At 37.4% G+C, this 19,430-nt stretch overlaps 1 long non-coding RNA gene across 1 annotated transcript; it reads right to left on the bottom strand.

The window, feature by feature from the left end:
* Positions 1-83: 83 nt before the first annotated feature.
* LOC141345480 (uncharacterized) lies at positions 84-555 on the bottom strand. The gene is made up of 2 exons (XR_012357022.1): positions 477-555; positions 84-381 (listed from the first exon to the last, which is right to left on the bottom strand). It is a non-coding gene; the product is annotated as an uncharacterized lncRNA (long non-coding RNA).
* Positions 556-19,430: the final 18,875 nt, after the last annotated feature.

Below are 19,430 nucleotides of genomic sequence, written 5' to 3' on the forward strand. Positions count from 1 at the left end.
AAATGCTGACCTATAATTAATTATATTTTTTAGTAAAACAAGCATGTTTTTTTTTTCAATCAAGTAATTAATGAATGCATATGTTAATGAAACTTATGTTTTATTTACTGATAACAACATGGATATATGAGTAAAATAATAAAGTAACCATGAACATAAATAAAGACACATGGAACAAAGCTTTATTCAGACATATTGGTATTTTAGTCTTTCTCTAGATGCTCTCGCTGGCTCTTTGGTCTCTGAGGATGAAGAGACCGCAGCAACATCTGGTCCAGATGAGAGAAAGGGCAGGTGGAGTGATGGAGGGTCTCATCCATGGCACTAGACCATTTCCAGGATGCTGCTGAGGATTTCTCTTTTCTCACTGCACACACCAGTCTGCAGCAGATATTTCAGATCATACAAAGATGCACAAATATAATTATTATATATTATTGTATTAAAGATCTCTGTATTAGAAGTAACAAAATTACCAAACTTTATATTAAGTTTCGGATTTTGTTTTTCCCCAAAAATGCTGCTGTCACATTTCCTTTCAGGTCCTGCTCCACCGCAAAATATCTGCAACAAAGGCACAGAAATCTAGAATCAGAAAAGTGCTTAAAGTTTTTTTAATATTATTAATAAACTGCAACTTAAGGTTTAAATAGATGTCTGTAGTGTACTCACTCAAAGCCTTTGATGGCAGCACTGCTTCATCAGTCACTCTTCACCAGACAAGCACACTTGTCTCATCTGTCCCTGTAACATCCACACAAGATTCAGTTCCCTCTGATTCTGTGCTCAATACTACATTTATGAGGTAGCTGTTGTGTTCATTGGTTTATCATCAAATTCAAATGCTCCTGAATTTATCAACAGTACTATTAGACAAATGAAATAGATAACTCATGTTTAGTTACTATATGTACATGTGTTTATTTACATTAATGTAAAGCAGTGTTGACAACAGTGAACTCTACATAAACTCACATAACGTCCATCACTCATTTAGATGTCTGTTTGGTGTTGTGATGTGCTCATTTAATTCTCTTAGAACATGTTCCTGTCAGTTGTTAAACATTTAGTAATCATCTTTGAGATGTCTATGGTCGCTATACGTAATAAAACGTGTTTTATAGCGAAATCACAAATATACTTTAACGTTACACGTCTTGACACCTTATGCAAATCAGCAGTTTACGATACAGCTCAACAAATACGATTTTCAGACAGAGAACCGTGTTTTGGTTTGTAATACTCACATTTGTAAACACTCTCGTTGCGGTTCCCAATCACGTTCGATGATGACGTTTTGGCCTCCTGTGGCCTCCTGGGATTGAAAAGTATCCATCAGATGAACACTTCAGAATCTGGGCTGAAGCAGTAGGACATCCGGGGATTTCTCGCCTACTCTTTTATGAATACTGAGGTTTCGAACGTACTTCTTTCTTCACGTCCTCATTTTCCCTACTATATAGTAGGTAAGTAGGCATATTCGAACGCACTTTAAGTAGACGTTCGTCCGAATCTCGCGGGAATTAGTGCATTCGCCTACTCATTCTCGCCTACTCTTTTATGAATACTTAAGATTCAAACATACTTATTCACTCGCCTACTGCTTTTTGCCTACTATATAGTATGGAAGTATGCGGTTTCGAACGCAGCCTCCGTCTGTTTAGCCCCTCCCACCGATTCTACAGCATTGTCTGTTTAGCCCCTCCCACCGATTCTACAGCATTGTCTGTTTAGCCCCTCCCACCGATTCTACAGCATTGTCTGTTTAGCCCCTCCCACCGATTCTACAGAACTGTCTGTTTAGCCCCTCCCACCGATTCTACAGCATTGTCTGTTTAGCCCCTCCCACCGATTCTACAGCATTGTCTGTTTAGCCCCTCCCACCGATTCTACAGAATTGTCTGTTTAGCCCTTCCCACCGATTCTACAGCATTGACAGTTTAGCCACGCCCACCGATTCACGCATGTAGTGTAGTGTTTACTAGAAGGGTAAACGCTCGCTATTGCTTTGTCTGTAATTATAGATTGTTTGATATGTACTGAGTATTTATGTGTCCATCTTTAAAGAATGTAGGCTGTCAAACAACTGTTAGCCAATCAGTCTACAGTCCACCACACCTATTCAAACAGAGCGATTCGATGAGAGGGTTAAAACATGACAGAGAATAGTTCTAAATTCTAAATTATGATATTTTGAGGTGAAAATCTTGATAGCATTATAAGTGGACCTCAGGGAACAGCCAGGTCATGACTGCTTTTTTTTAGTAACATTAAACCCCATTTGTTTGTCAGTAGAAGTTGTATAGTTGATTTCAATTAATTTTTTTGTTTAAAATCTATCTGTGACAGCTATGTGATTGGATCTACCACTGTCTGAGTGGAAGGATATTGTAACAAACTTGTGTTGAAATGAAATGTGTTTACACTTGGCAGGTTTGGTTCGATTAAACCCAACTCTGGCGTGATTGCTCTGTTAGTGCTGTTTAGTGTGTAAGGGTGAATGCTGCCAACCAAATCTTGGGGTGCAAGCATCGGCTGCTTTAAAACTTAGGGTTTCATTCCGCTTACAAATGAGATCTGGTGTGGATCGACTCATATATATAGCATCACAGGCCAAAGACATCAAAACACACCAAAAACAGCACATGATGTCACAAGATGCAACCCAAAACAGATAGAAATGCTGAAGCATACCTGGTTCTTGTCATCATAGGATCAGTGTTGCTAATTACAGTACAGCCAGAAGAACCGTGCTGCTGTTCCTGCTGCTGTTTTAACTCCTTTACATGTTTTATAAGCTCTTTATGAGTTACAAGCTGGTGAAAATACAGTATCACTGTGTGTACAGTACACATATAGTCCAGTTTGATAATCTCGCAAGGTATACGTCATAAAAGCTTGTCCAATCAGGTTATGATTGTATCCTTATGCTTTTTGTTTTGTATCCTTAGGTTTGGTGTTAAAAATGACTGAATGCTATAAAAAAAGAAAAGAAAAAAAAAACGAGAATTGGACAACAAGTGTAGACACACATAAGTGCAATGCTGTTTCAGACAAGCTACCGAGCTCAGAAAACCCATAAATATGGAGCTGATTATGTTGGGCAAACATTAAAATATAGTAATTTACAAATCGCGCCCCATGCTAAAAGTGTTTTAGGTCATGACATATTATTGTGCAAGGAACAACACAAAAGCAAGTCATGTGTGTAATCACAATCTGTCTGAACAGGAATAAGTTCTACTGCCACTAGTGCTCATTTTTGTCGGGAACGGCAGTGAATTGTATGTATAGGTTTGTCTTTGGCGTTTTGTAAGTACAAGCCCATTTTTCCAGTGAGCCTGTGTTGAATTAATTACTAACTATTCTTTTAGGGAAATGTGATTTTGTGATTTCCATTGATATTCTGCACATGGCTGCTCGTCCTCATGTTCTGTCAGAAAGAATAACCATCTGCCCGTCTGCCTGTCAAAGCGTGCTCATCCCTCTGTCCTCCACTTTAATGCACTCATTCACTAGACATCATGTCCTGTGAGGAAGCCGTTAGCTCCGTCCAGCTGTTTCACACTTCCCTTCAGATTTTGGACAGTCTGTTGGTGCTAATGTAAAGCCAGCGAGGAGTCCCTGAGCACAGCTAAGCCCCAGACATGATGTTCACGGGCACACCGACCCACGACGCGAGGCTCTGTGCATCTGTACTGTTTTCGTGAACTTCTGTGCCTTTTTCCCCTTTGGCCACTGTAAGCTTTCACTGGCTTATGACAGGATAAGAAAGGTGTCTCCAGAGAAACAGTGAAATATTCAGAAGTCTCTCTAATGATGGAGGACAGCCAGAGGAACGTAAAGCAGCTGCTGTCTCATCGAATTCACTGTCAATAGATTCTCCCAGCTGCCCTTCTGATGTACTGCACATCAATCAGGTCACCATTAAAGACTGGAGTTTTGGACACTTTCACAGAGAGCTTTGCTCCATTCATCACAAAAGCTGACAGATATGAAAGATAGCACTGCCTCCACTGTTCTTGAAGGATGACTTTTATTTCTTAATAAGTCTGATTTAAAGGAATGGGATTTCAAGGGAAAATAAAAATTCTGTCATCGCTTCTGTCTTTCTCCATCGTGTCGTTCCGCACCCATCTGGCTGTCTTTGTTTTTGGAGAATGTTCACACCCGTTTTGGCCTTGTAAAGAAAAACTACAAAAAAGCCAATTGAAAGTACCATAGCCTATAAGTACTTTTACTTTTTTTTTTTTAAATGACCATAAAATAACACAAAAAAAAAAACACAGCATAAAATGATCATAAAAGTAATTTATTTTGTTAGTGTTTTCAAGAAACTTTTTTTTTTGTGTGTGTGAGAAATAGACTCAAATGTAAGCTTTCTTTCAAATATGTTTATAGTTTTGATTGATGTATGCATTTTATTGAATTATTCAGACGTTGGAGTGAATTCATAATAACAATAATAACAACATTCTGCTTTATACCTCACATAAAACTATTTTATACCACCAGAGGGGACTACAAATAAAACACATCATCTTTTGGACTATACTTTGTTACTGCTTTTTGAAAAAAAAAAAAAAAAAAAATACCGTGTTTTAGCAATAAATAAATAATAGCTGTGAGTACATGTTAGTGTTGACATTTTAAAGGTTGATTGTCACGATTGAGCCTCCGTTATCAGTACTCTTGCACCACTCATCATGGACTTCATCCCCCACAAGCCACTGCACTCATCACTGCCCACACCATCAGCTCATTCACACACTCACACACCTGCAGTTCATTAACACACACTGCATATAAGCCACTCTCACACCTAGCTCTTTGCGAAGTCTTGTATTGCCCCGGCTGCATTTCTGAGTGTTTCTTCCCGTGTTTTTGATTCCTGGACTCCCACTCGTGTTTGATTCTCGCTGCCCGCCCCGACCATTCTGCCTGTGTTTGACTTCGATTTCTGCCTGCCCCTGTGTGTTTGTCTGTACTAATAAAATGCTGCAAATGGATCCGCTCGTCTCCGACCGTCCTTGTGACATTGATATATTGATATACATAAGATGTGTATATTGTATACACTGAAAAAAAATATTTTCTTCCTTAGATATTGATACTAGAAAACAAGACAAAAATACTACATTTTCGAATCAGGATACATTTACTTGGCAAGTAACATGAGATATGTCTTGTTTTCTAAAAAAAAAAAAAAAAAGTTTTTGCTTAAAACAAGCAGACATGTCCACCACTGGGGTAAGAAAAATAATCTTAAATCAAAGGCTAAACAAAATTATTTTTCTTGCCCCATTGGCAGATATTTTCACTTGTTTTAAGCAAAAATAACAAAATTCAGAAAACAAGACAATGTCTTAAGTCATTTTACAAGCCCTGTAAATGCATTGTGATTCAAGAATTTTTAGATATTTATACTAGAAAACAAGGAAGAAAATCATTTTTTGCAGTGTATTTCAGTATCTGTCCGGACATGCAAACAAATGTGATTTTGTACCAGTAAATATTACGAACTAATACCTATAAACAGTGAGAACAGGCTGGATTTGGCATGTAATAAGCAACAAGTCATATGCACTACTTTTATCCTTGCTTTATTAATGTCATTTAAAGACTGAGACTATAAAGTCCTAAAAGACTGAATAAACAATGACAATTCAACAAGTGAACTTTATTACACAGCAAGCAAAATGATTAATACAAATATTTATTTCAATGTCGTCTTCCTCAAAAACTTGAGGCATGAAGAAGGCGGCAGTGAAGGCCTGTGGGAGAAGATGCCACACCTGTTGTTTTGTTTGGCATGTGGTGACATGAGAGAGAGAGCTGGACCTACCACAAATTACCCCAGATCCCTGTTGGATTTCATGAATAATAAGATAAAGGCATGAATTAGCAATGATGCTTGGCAGGATGCATCTTTTTTGGAAAAACAAGAAGATTAAAAGATTTCCGGGGTAAGGATTGAACCTTAATTGGGCTTCTTTCCAATAAGGCTTTAACAACGATGGAGAAATGTTAATTAATACAGTTTTTTTGTTTTGCAGAGGAGCTGTGCCTTAATAAGATAAGTCTGTGATTTTTCATGTAGAACAAGACATTAAATATTGTGTGCGGCGTTTTTGTAGACACAACAGAAGGCACTAATGAGGGTAGAAGTGAAGGTTGAGCCTCTATTTGTGTGCTACAAAAACAAAACACTGAAAGGACATTCACTGATAAACCCACTGACTGACGTGGTTTTGAAAGCACTGATGTCTCTTTATGTCTGCAATCTCTCATCTAAAACATTCCTGAGATACTATTATTCCTTTTTATTTATGATAAGGTTTATAAAAAGACACAATGACTAAGTCATATTTAGTCATATATGTTTACTTATGCATCACCAAATCTTAACTAGATAAAAAGTTTATCAAGACAAACTTTGAAGTTGGCTTGAGAAAGCTGGACCAGAAAGTTTTAAAAAGTTTGAACAGTTTAAAAAAGTTTAAAAAGATTTCGAAGTTTGATAAGTTTTATGGTTTTCAGTCTGAAATATTTAGTTTATTTTAGTTTAAGTTTAAAGTATTTTAAAAGCTTGATGTTTGATAGATAGATAGCTAGATATATATAGCATGACTAGCATGTTGCTAGCATGTTTCCAGCATAATTAACATGTTTTTAACATGTTTCTAGTATGATTAGCATGTTACTAGCATGTTGTTAACACGATTCTAGCATGATTAGCAAGTCGCTAGCCTGTTTCTAGCATGATTAACATGTTGATATCATGATTAGTAAGTTGCTAGCATGTTTTAGCATGGTTAGCAAGTTCTTAACATGTTTATAGCATGATAAACAAGTTGCTAGCATGTGTCTAACATGATTAAAATGTTGATAGCATGTCTATAACATGATTAGTACGTTGTTAACATGTTTCTAGCATGATTAACAAGTTATTAGCATGTTTTTAGTATGTTTAGCAAGTTGCTAACATGTTTCTATCATAATTAACAAGTTATTAGCATAATTAACAAGTTGCTGGCATGTTGCTAACATGTTTTTAGCTTGATTAGCAAGTTATTAGCATGTTTTAGCATGTTTCTTGCATGATTAACAAGTTGCTAACATGTTTCTAACATAATTAACAGGTTACTGGCATGTTGCTAACATGTTTTTAGCATGATTAGCAAATTGTTAGCATGTTTCTAACATGATTAGCAAGTTGCTAACATGTTTCTAGCATGATTAACATGTTGATATCATGATTAGTAAGTTGCTAGCATGTTTTAGCATGGTTAGCAAGTTGTTAGCATGTTTCTAACATGATTAGCAAGTTCTTAACATGTTTATAGCATGATTAGCAAGTTACTAGCACAAATCTAGCATGATTAGCATATTGTTAGCATGATTTAAACAATTGAATATTCAATGGAGGTAGACTAAATGAAAATGAATTTCCATCAGTATTATTAGTAGCTAGCGGAGAAATGAATCTAGGATATAGACAGAGATCTTGCTGAAGAATAACATTCAGGCGCTCAATTTATTAGATTCATTTAATCAGTTTCTGGAAATTTAAGTCTTCATTTGTTCTCCTTTTAATGTTATTGCTATCTAGAGGAAGCAGACATTATATGAGCAATGCTATTACATGGAAGGTCTTCTTACATTAATTATTAAAATGGCCATTTCTATATGAGGGAGCATACATTTCTCCAGGGGGATTGAATAGAGACAGAACAATTATCCTGAGACATACAGTTTTGCTTAGCTGCACTTTCTTAAAATGTACAGTTACTGACCATCTGCTTAATTAAAATGATCATTTGTTAAATGCATTGCTTATAATCTTCATACTTTGATTTGTAGTCCTGTCAGCACCCCTTTCAGAAAGTCACTGTAAAATGATAGTTAATAAGGACTAATTCAGCACATCAAATGTAAGACGCTTTTGTAATGACGAAGACTTGAATGAAGGTCAAAGCTGCTGTATTACTCTACACTGAATGCATAGCCTGATCAGGATGTGTTTTATCTATTTCCTATTATCTCTTACACACATACAAACGTTATATTTAATTGTCCATTTGAATTAGGCTGAACTATTTTGATCACAGTGTTTTGATATTGAATGAATTAAAGTCATTTTCTCAGTTCTGCCATCTTGGATTTAATTTTTCACTAAGCTCATTTGCAACACATTCTAGTATTTGTTCCCCTGTGATGCTGCTTTGGACTCCAAAAGAAGACATTCTAGTAGCGCTGATCGGATATTTAAGGCCGATCACGATTGCTTATTACAGGAAGCGGTATCTGCCGATCCGATCTTTTTAAAGCCTTCTTATTATCGTGGGAAATGATTATAGTGATACTCCAATCAGGATTTTTAGGCATTTATTTACAGCCTGAATTTAGTTTTTTGTTTTGTGAAAATGGGGGAATTTGCCTCTTAGGTGGCTCTTGTGAAAGGGGAGTTTTTAATTTGAGGGAGCATTTTTTAGACATTTTTCAAGAATATATGTTTATCTCACCTAAATGTTTGATCATGCAGTGCATTGTTTTTTCAGAATTTTGCAATTATTGCACAAAAGCTTACACACAGCACAAGCCTGATTTCCACAAACTCATCAAATCCAAACGTTATTGAAAATGCTTTTTCAGCACTGTGATCCATTTTTACACAGTACAGCAAAACAGTACAGTAATCTGTCATAGACGAGTTTAAATGCAATAAATATAAGCAAAGCATTCAATGCTTTTTACTTTTGCGTTTGCTTCTAGTTTTATATATTAAGTTGCTTAAGCAAGTGGCAAAACATTTAGGCCCGGTTTCACAGACAAGGCTTAAGCCTAGTCCTAGACTAAAATGTAAGTCTGAGCTGTTTGAACTGAAAGAAACTTGCACTGACTGATCTTAAAATATATCGGTGTCTTTGTTTTGTCTTAAGATGCACACCAGTAATGTTTTTTTTTCTAAGCATGTTTATAAAAATTACTTAAATATCCTAATTGAACTATCTGCTAATCCTGGCTTAGTCTAAGCCCTGTCTGTGAAACCGGGCCTTAAACTGCTTTTCTTATGTTATCACAAACATTCTAAATTAAAACTTGCCATTGACAGAAACAGCCTTTTCTTTTGCATTTAAATCTTTATTACAAGCAATCCTTCCACTTCAATCTCTGCTCTGCTGCAGATGCACCGCTCCTGGAACACATTGCCAGACTGCAACCGTGCGCAGCTTTGGCGCTTTAATCCGTTAACATGAGCGCAGAAAAAATATGCACTGCAAACGGAGTTATTTAAAGCTGGCGTTATGTGTGTGCGCTTCGAGTGTGCATGAGCGCTTAATCTCCAGGAGAGCGTGTGAGTGCTGAATGCTTAAAGGGGTCATCGGGTGCAAAACTAACTTTTCCATGTAGTTTGAACATTAATGTGTGTTGGTAGTTTGTGTACACAACCACCCTACAATGATAAAAAATTCACTTTTTAAAATCAGCTCATTCTCAGCTTCTTGTCGTTGTGACGAAACACAGTTGATTGACATGAGCGTCTTACCTTAGCCCCGCCCTCACCGAGCTGAAACCTTCCGAATACGGTCCTCATTGTGTGACTCAGGTGCAGAGGAAGACTCTAATTGAGCGATTGAGGTGTTCTGTTGTTGGATGTAATAATGAACATAGCAGACGTCATTTACTACCGACATCTGAGCCGCTGAAGACGCAGAGGTTTAACGTTACTTTCATTTTTAAATGGAAAGCGCCGATCCCGATCTATATATGCCTCTATCTTCGTGTGAATCGTTCCTGATGCAGCTTCACCCACAGCAGAAGTGAGTATAAGGGTTTTTTTATGCATCTTTGCAAATGGCCTTTCTTAATAATGTGCTTGTTGGCGAGGGGCGGGGCCATGTCTTAAAATGAGCTGAAATTTTGCAGAGCTGATTTTGACAAGGTAAAAGGGTGTTTTTTACACTACTATTGAGAATTTTTAACCAAAGTATATTAGAGACTTTTCATTAAGACCCTAAAGAATCATATGAACTTGTGGAAAATGGGCATTCAATGAACCAGCTAATCTAGGCTGGTTTTAGCTGTTTTTTTCAGCAGGGTTGAGAGAGAAAGAGAGAGAGCGCGCCGTCATCCACTTGCACTGTTTCTGAAATTACGTCTCATATAAGGCTTTCAAATGACTTTATAAGTTGTTTAACTAAGAGATATGTATATTATAATTGTTTGACCCGCGACGGACAGAGACTGAGACAGTTCCGCTGCATGTCGAGCCAAACCTCTCACGGCAGGCACATCATCAGCTTTAGATCGGTTTATGAGATTGGCCTTTTTAGAGACTGCTGATCAAACATTCTAATGCAGTGATCAGTAGCTGATCAATCAGAGCACCCCTACATTCTAGCATGCTGCATAATTTTTTGGAAGAGCCTTTGTGTGTGGAGAGTGTGCCTATGTAGGAAGCTCACTGTGTTGCCTTGTTATTCTGTTTTATATCTCATACCTTGAAGCTTTGGGCGGAAATACGACCATCTTGACATTTGACTTGTCTATTTCTGGGCAAAACTAGAAAAAATAAATAAATAAAATAAAATCCTGTCTGTCATCGGAGTCACTGCTCGTGTTAGAGGAACTTTCTTGCCGTGAGTTTGAGCTGCTTGAGGGTGGCATTCAGTAGCACAGTGTGTCATCACTCACAGCTCTGATGTGTTCCTCTAATTAACCAGAGAATCTACAGCACACACACACACACAGTTGTCTGCCTGTGTCGAATGACGTCACGGAGGATAAGTGGAATTAGACTCTCCGTGGAGGATGCACGGCACATCAACGCATACACACTTTGTCTCGTTTCTCGGCATCTCTCGGTCTCTCTTCTTGTTTTTCCGGTTTCACAAAACACAGCTGCACAACACGCTGTCCTCTTCTTATTTTCTCACTATGTGTCCGCTCCGCTCTCACACATCCTCATCCACCCACCAGCCCACATGTACACACATGCTGTCTGCCCAAAGCTTTTCCAGACCCATGATTGTGTCTGTGCTGATATCCACTGCATCGCTCCTGCTAGTTACACAAATCAAATCATTCAGTATGCCACCATAAAAGATTTGTTCAGAATTTAGTAATAGCATATTACATACTGTCATTGTCTTTTTTTTTCTTTTTCTTTTTTAATAGGAAGTAAATGCATGCAGTATGCATCGGTAACAGTAGTATGCTACATTTACACCATATGCAGTACTTTAAGCACATTTCTCAATTAAGCATTATTATTTGCATTATATTTAATTGATAATTCATTTTGAAAAAGAGCCTATGCTGTTGGCAGTATGGTTCAAAGAGGTGTATAATACCTGGAGAAAACCCTCCATTAGCAATCTCCCTGGCAGTTGCCTGTTTGCAAGCAGGTCCCCAGTGGTTCACAACCACGTTCCTGGAGGCCCCCCAAGACTCCACATTTTGCATCTCTCCTTTTGTCTGATACACCCGTTTCAGGTCTTGGAATCCCTACTAATGAGCTGATGATCTGAATCAGGTGTGTTTGATTAAGGGGACATGGAAAACATGCAGTGTTGGGGGCCCTACAGGAACGTGTTTGGGAACCACTACCCTAGATGGATACAGCATGCTTACTGACATCTTTTCAGATTGGTAGAGCCAAACTTCATGTGAAATGGAACAAATACCACAGTCCTAAACTGTGATGTCAATGACTGCAAGGCAGAGTTTTATTGTACAGTCCTGTTTAAAATGTACTGTATGTGCATACTTTATAATTAGGTACTAACACTGAATCTAAACCTAAACCTTAAAATGCCCATATTATGCTTTTTTGATTATTACAATATGTGGTTTAGTTATTTGTAAATGTAAAAGTTTTAAAGATGTACACAATAAAGTTATTTTCTCCCAAATTAATATATAGAAGGTCATCCACATCCAATACTGATCATTTACAAGCAGGGTTGGGGAAGTTATGTGTTTCAGCACAGATCACAAAATATGCTTTAAAAAGAAATTTGTAATACTTAAGGGGCATATTAATATATATATATATATATATATATATCACTGTCTTAATGAATGAGTCATGGAATCATGATTGATTTAGGAATGAAGCAAGTGCTTTTATGAATGTAATTTAATCATTTGCTCAGCAGATTTGTTCAAAACATGGATTGGTGTTATTGCATTAAGTGCAAAAATGCGTAGATACTATTTACACTGATTTTCTTTTTGTTTTTATTTATTTATTTTTATTTGTTTAAAGAATTAACAGCTGCCTCGTATGGTTAAGTAATCACTTTAGTAATCAAAAATACTTTTTGGATGTAATTTAATTACCACCCATATATAACGGAATACAGTTACTGATATGGTAGTTTGCTTTTTTAACCTGTATTGAAATTAAGAAGCACAAACAGGACACTGGTTATTGTTACATTGGCCAAACCTTATGACCACGCCACAAGTATTTAAGCCAGCAGTTCATTTTTAGTTTTACTCTGCCTTGAACTAATTTCATGGCTGATCTGCTCAGCTTTCCAACAAGACAGGCCAATTCTTCCTAGACAAGAGAACCCTGCTCTGAGTGTCCACAGAGAGAGACTTGGGGTTTCAGCCAGTATTGTTCCCATTTAATGGGTCAAGAGCAAATTAAAATATGCAGTAAGCCCTCCATGCAACCGCTAATTAAAACTTAATATAGGCTTTAATATTCATAAGCGTCCTTGGAAGTGATTCTGTAGGTAAATGCAGGCTCAAAAACTTCTTCACTTCAATGACCTTACGCACAGACACAGACACTGACTCACAGATGGATATGCTGAGAAGGCCAGGGAAGCGTTATATTTGAAAGAGAGGGATCATGACTCAGGCTCGGCATCGAAACCCACTGAGTTCAATAAGAAATGGAGTGGCTTCTGCTGCATTTGAGCCCATTGAGATGGAGATGTTCTATTGACAGTGTCCCCATTTGTGTGAAGATTTTAGATATCTTTTTTATCTGCCTTCAATATACAGTTACTGTAATATAAAAAAATTTCATTCCATCCTGATATAGTAACATTGGCCAGTGGCATTATGGCACCAATGGAAGATGGCTGGATCATTTGGGAAGTCTGCTGGATTTTTTTTTTTTTTCTAAATAAATATATCAAGCCATTTTTTAAAATAAATAAATACATATAAAATATGTGCATCTCACAGATTCTCTTATTTCCTAATGTCTTATTAAATCTCATGGCCATGTTTAGTCTTGGTTAGTTATGCCTTTATCTTGATTAATTATGAATTATGCTTTGATAATTTGCATTTATATGCATTGATGTACAGGTTGTTGAATGCAAGTGCACAATGCGGAAAATGACACATTAATCAACTTATATTCATGTTATGCAGAGCTCAATGTGGATAATTAAGAGTGGCAGCTGTTGTGTTACAGAAAGGCATATTTAAAACCCAGACTAATGAAGCTCCTGACGATTTGGTTCAATTCTTTTGTGTCTGATGGCATTGATTAATTAGGATCAGGAAACCGTTGTACAAATCATGTGTTTCCTTTCTCTGGAGTGGAACTAAATTTCTTTTTTGTGAAGTTGAAAAGTAAACTCAGTACAACATTAGACTAAGATAAGTCAGGGTCAAACATATCTTTGTGAGGTGTAAGTATTGTTCTCCAGCTAGAGTCCTAATACTTTATTTTTGTCAAGGACTCGTAGTGTGTACTTATACACAAAATAAATAAGCTTGAGAACTGAGAAAGGCGGTGCGCATTCTAGAGTGCATTAATATGCATTTATGCAGTGGGTGGAGAGAGAGGGAAAAGGGCTCAGTGATTATCAACTAATGGCCATTTGCACTGAGACGGAGATGGTGAGGCACCATTTGCTTCTCACAAAGCCACACTTCAATTGTCACTTAAAATGTGAAAACATACATAAATATATATTCATACTACTGTTTTCTATTAAATTAGTCAGTAAGAGGAAATGTCAGTTTTTCTCAGCAGGTAATGAAGCCCTTTGGATGGTTATCCACTTATATAGGTTTAAGCTTTTAATTGAACTGTGTACTGTATGTGAATTCTGTTTCATGAAACGACACCAGTAAAATGTCAACTGTCTGAAAGTGTCACATTTAATTTCTGAAGCACACCCAAAAGTAAACTTTATGCAGATGCAGACACAGAAGCATTTGTCCATTTGCACACTAGCCCAGGCTTTGACATTATGTAGTATTTAATGTCAGAAATCCAGTGTTGGATTTATCCTCAGCACAAACCCAAAGAGCAACCTCACGCTGGCTGTGAGCAGGTTCTCTGTTGACCAACTAGCATCTATCCTCTGACCCTACCATAACTGGGACAGACTGGAGACCAATTGCTGACACAAGTTCTGTCCAGATGGCACTTAATTGGTCACCAGAAAGAGCTAAAAGATCGCTGAGTACTGAATGGCTTAGCCAGCACTAACACAAAACCCCATTTTAAAACTGAACGATACACCCTGGTTGATAAAAAAAAACAAACAAACAAAAAAAAAACATAACATTTCATTTAAATATTCATGAAAGTGAACCTGTCTGATAAACCCGTTACATTTTTCTACAAAAAAAAAAAAAAAAAAAAAGAAAAGAAATGTGTTGCTTTGCTGGCCTCTAAATACAGACAAAGGTATGGATAGACAAGAAGCCACACACACACACACACACACACACACACACACACACACACACACACACACACACACACACACACACACGCACACTGATTAGTAAACTCATTATCCCCTAACCTTCCACTTTTCACTTTGTAATCACTAACATGTGTAGTCACAGATAATCATTCAGTGAACTGTTATCACATACACAGGTCATTATTGTTATGTGATGTTTACTGAATCAACAGAGAGACTCTTAAATCCTCTCCGCTGATTGGGTAGATTGAATTTGAAGTATTATTTTCAATTTTTTTATTTATTTTTTGCTAATTAAAAGGTAATCACTGTAGCATTGCTGGATCTGAGATGTATCCACTATATCTCTCCTAAAGACTGGAACATACATTACTGAACCAATGTATTAGATGATTAAAATGCCACATTCCTTAGAAATATAAATAAATGCAAAATCATAGTGTACCTCAGAAATTTTGATACTTTAAGAAATTGAGTTTTGATTAAAGTCTGACTTTGGAATCTTTCAAATGTCTAGGGATTGAACATGTTTTCACCATTGTTATGAAGAATACATGTGAGATGTAGGTGTAGATATTCTAAACAGCACTGCTATCAGATTGGTACCTTGGCCGAATATTTGGGCAGAAAGAAAAGGGGTAGTAAAATGAAACGGTTGCATTGGTGTACTTACAGACAAAACTGTGTTTCAAAGGATAGTATTAAAAGCAACAATAAGCAATAATATGAGTGTGCACCCATATCTATACCGAGTAGTGTACCATGTGTTACGGAGCGACAGAGACGTGAAGCGAAGCTTTAATTTAACAAAGACGTGGTAATGCACAGGCAAGGGTTGAACAATGGCAGACAGGTATATGGGGGCAAGACAAAAGAATAATCCAAAGACAGGCAAGGGTCGATCGACAGCAAATGTGATACGGGGGGGCGAGGCAAACGTGTAATCCAAACACACAGGTGATAGTCCAAACGAGGGCCGAACAGAGTCCAAAACTACAAGACAAAGGGAGAATCCAAGACAGGCAATAATGTTCCAGGGCAGACAGAGGAACAGGCAAAACGAGGAAACCAGGCTAGGATCAAGACACAAATAACCAGACTAGAAACAAGATTTAACTAGACTTTGATAAATAGGAGAGGGAAATGGCTATCTAAAGTAGCTAACACTGGGAGAGTGTTACACCCTAGACAATGCTTGGACCTGAATAGTGTAAATTAAGGGCCTCATATTTATAGTGAGTCTGATTGGATACAGGTGGAGAGGGTAATCAGTGCAATGGAACATGGGAGGTGTAGTCCGGGGTGACATGTAGCAGTCTGTGTAGCGTGAGAGTCGATGTAATGAGCGGGTGACCTCCAGGTGGCGAGTAGACGGAAGACCACGGATAGGATTCATGACACCATGATTGTGGGACTCAACAACAACAAACAAACTTAAAAATTAGGTTTAGAGAGTATGCATAGCATTTGTGTACTGTAGCTATTGGCTAACACAATTCTGTAAGACTTATTCAGACCAAACACTTCATTATGCTAAAAAACACTTTCAGTGTGAATATTCACTTCATCAACTGTATCAATTATGCTGTTTTGCTGGTTTTAAGAGAAACCTCTCCAAATAATTGAGTGAGACAGCAGTCTGCATGATTTGGAATTTAATATAGGCTGTTTTACAAACCTCTTTGACCAAATCACTGGAAACAACTTCCCTGGCCTAATTATTCTTATTTTTCCATTTAACTTTGAACACAGACATTCTGTTTACACTTTTACATTTTGTCAATTTTCTCTAAATACAACCGTTCTTGGAGACTGCTGTGCAGTAATTTGAATGATTTCCCCCCATTGGCAGTTTATTATTGTGCTATCATCTATTTTAGCTCGCCCTTGAAATGCATGCACAAATTAAACAAATCGGTTGTTGACTTTGTATGGTTGTTTAAGAGAGTAGTTCTTGACCAGAGTCAGCTACAGCATAGGCCAGGCTGTTAGATTACAAACCTGTACTTTGCTGAGCTTTTGAAACATTGTATTGCAAATTCATGTTTGATAAAAACATGAATGAATATGAATGTATCTGCATTCCATTTAATAACATTGCTGTCTACAGAAACAACTGAGATGTTACAAATACTTCATTTGTGATATTTCTTTCTAATGAGCAATTTGCCCACTAATATTGCACCACACATTATGTTGCCCTTACAGTAAACTTAATGTTGTTGTGCAAATTCAGCTATCAATATGCATTCTCTGAAGTGTCTTTGCTGAAATGTTTTCATTAGGTTATGAAACGCATAATGTCAGCTATAGCTGTTTATAGCACGATAAGCTGATTAATGATCTGTGCTATATTGTGCCATTAAGCCAATAAATCCTGCTGATGCTTTTCATTAGCTGTAATAGCAAAGATACAGAGAAGAATGGTTTCAACAGATGAGTTTATTTACGGCCTTTAGTGACTGTGACGTGGTTACAACATAAATGAGAAAGCGTTGCCCTCGGTCCTGAGCTGGCTAACTTATGCTTGAGAGCAGTGTAGTCTGATTTGTCTAGACTTGTTTTGATCTGCGTGTTTTTCCCAACAAGGGGCACATGGGAACTAATTCCAGGGAGAACTTGGTAAGATTTTGCTTTCCTGTGATTTGCAATTTCCCACAAAAACTGTGGGTCAGTGGTACTAGTAAAAAATGGCTTTGCTATGTTTGTTTGAGCATGTTTCCCGTAGACGTGACGTGCTATTTGACATCAAGGAAAAACATGGCATCTGAGAACTACTAGTTTCATTCGCTGTCTTTTTCCTTTATTTACAGTTGTGTGACTAAGTAGTGGATTGTTTCTGGGAGTGGTAGAGCACATCTATCAAAGTGCACTCTTTAAAATGACACTTTTATTTTCTTGATGAGCTATGAATGAAAGACATAGATTGAAATTTGTATACAATATGTAATGATTAATGAAATGTAAAGAAAATGAAAGTGTTGTTGCATTGTAATGACAAATACAGAATTCGATGGAACAATGGTTTTGGGAGCACCGATTCATTTTACTATGCTGCTAATGACAATGTTCTGCTTATCTGTTTATCCAACCAGTGGCAGATGGGGCAGTATTTTACAAACCTATTGCAATTCTGTTGAAGAAAACTAGTGATTCAATAAAAAAATACCACTTTAATGCTACAAAAAAACTGTAATATATTGATGTATTAAAGTTATTCAAGCTATTTTTTTTTGTACCAAATGCCTTAAAGGTGCTATAGAATGCATTAAAACAATATTTCAAATTGTTCTCTGATATCTACATAGAAGGTATATGGCATAGGAAAGGGCAAAAAATCTCCAGAAACGGTTTTACAGGTCCATTTACAACCCTAGGATTTGTCCCTAGAATGAAAAGGTCTGTTATTGCCTTATTTGGAAGGTTTGTGAATATTAATGATGAGCTCTGCTCTGATTGGCTGTTTCACAGAGCTGCTCATCTCAATAGCTCACACATGGAGGAAATATATATTTAATTATGGAGCTCTAGCCGCTTTTAATATGCGGTTTGTTGAATCTGCCGTTTTGAATCCGCAACATTTTACTCTCACTATTGTGATCGCGTGTACTCTGTGTAACGTTGTACTGCAGCGACACAAGTACTTACCACACAAGTTTAGATGCTTGTTAGTTTTGCTCAGGATCTGTAAATCATTCGCCATCATCAGCGCAGTCATCTCTCCATTTATGTGGTAAGTGAAATGTAACAGGCTAGCGCTAGCATTAAGCTAACCATGTCCCTTCAGTGACTCGCCTTATTTTACTGATGTACTGACGTTAATGATGATTGGGCGATGCAAATGTTGGCGGCGTGACTATTAACGATCCTGGGGCTATTGCGTAACAGTCGGTGTTATGTTGGAATTGACCTGTTTTTCAGTGGTCTTTTGCAAACACCATTATTAAATAAGAAGGAGGAAATGGTGGTGTTTGAGACTCATGGTATGTCATGTCCATGTACTGAACTGTTATTATTCAACTAAGCCAAGGTAAATACAGTTTTCCATTCTATGGCACCTTTAACACGTGTCTCCCTAGCAAATCCAGTTTAATGAGGTTTTTTTTCCAAATGAAACACATTTCAGGTGTCAATGACAGGCCTCCATGTCTACAACTTAAACACTGTTAACATCTGAATGTCCTGAAGCAGCAAGACTGATTGAGGTCATTGCTTATTTGAGAAAAAGATGACTTCATTTCCATCTTTAAAACCTCGATTAAAGTAGAGAGCTAACAAAGAGAGGTGACCTCAGGGCCTCCACTAGTGGTCCGACAGAAGGAGCTCTAAATGAGCCTGACTGTCGTTCGCTGAGGTTTGCTCTGACGCACAGATAGTGTCTGGGGGCTTTCTTGTGTGATGAAATGGGCTGCTGATTGAATCTGGAGTGGGCAAAAGAGCCCACTCTCACCAGCGGGGAGAACATCTATGGAACATTCAAACTGTGGATGGCCTTTCAGTAAGATCTAATGTTTATAATAGGGTTAGCAGCAGGATGCAGCTGTAACCTTTGATTGACCCTGAATAATGTGAGAAATTCAGCACTCTCAAATGCAAAGGCTTATTAATTAACTGAATATGTGTTAAATACGGTCTGCAGTAGAGGCTCACACTCATGTTATTACTTCTGACACAGTTACATTTAGAACGCAAAACCAATCGAATTTAATGCATGTTTATATTTAAACTAAA

Source organism: Garra rufa, chromosome 11, assembly GCF_049309525.1.
Source record: "Garra rufa chromosome 11, GarRuf1.0, whole genome shotgun sequence".
Classification (NCBI taxonomy): Eukaryota; Metazoa; Chordata; class Actinopteri; order Cypriniformes; family Cyprinidae; genus Garra; species Garra rufa.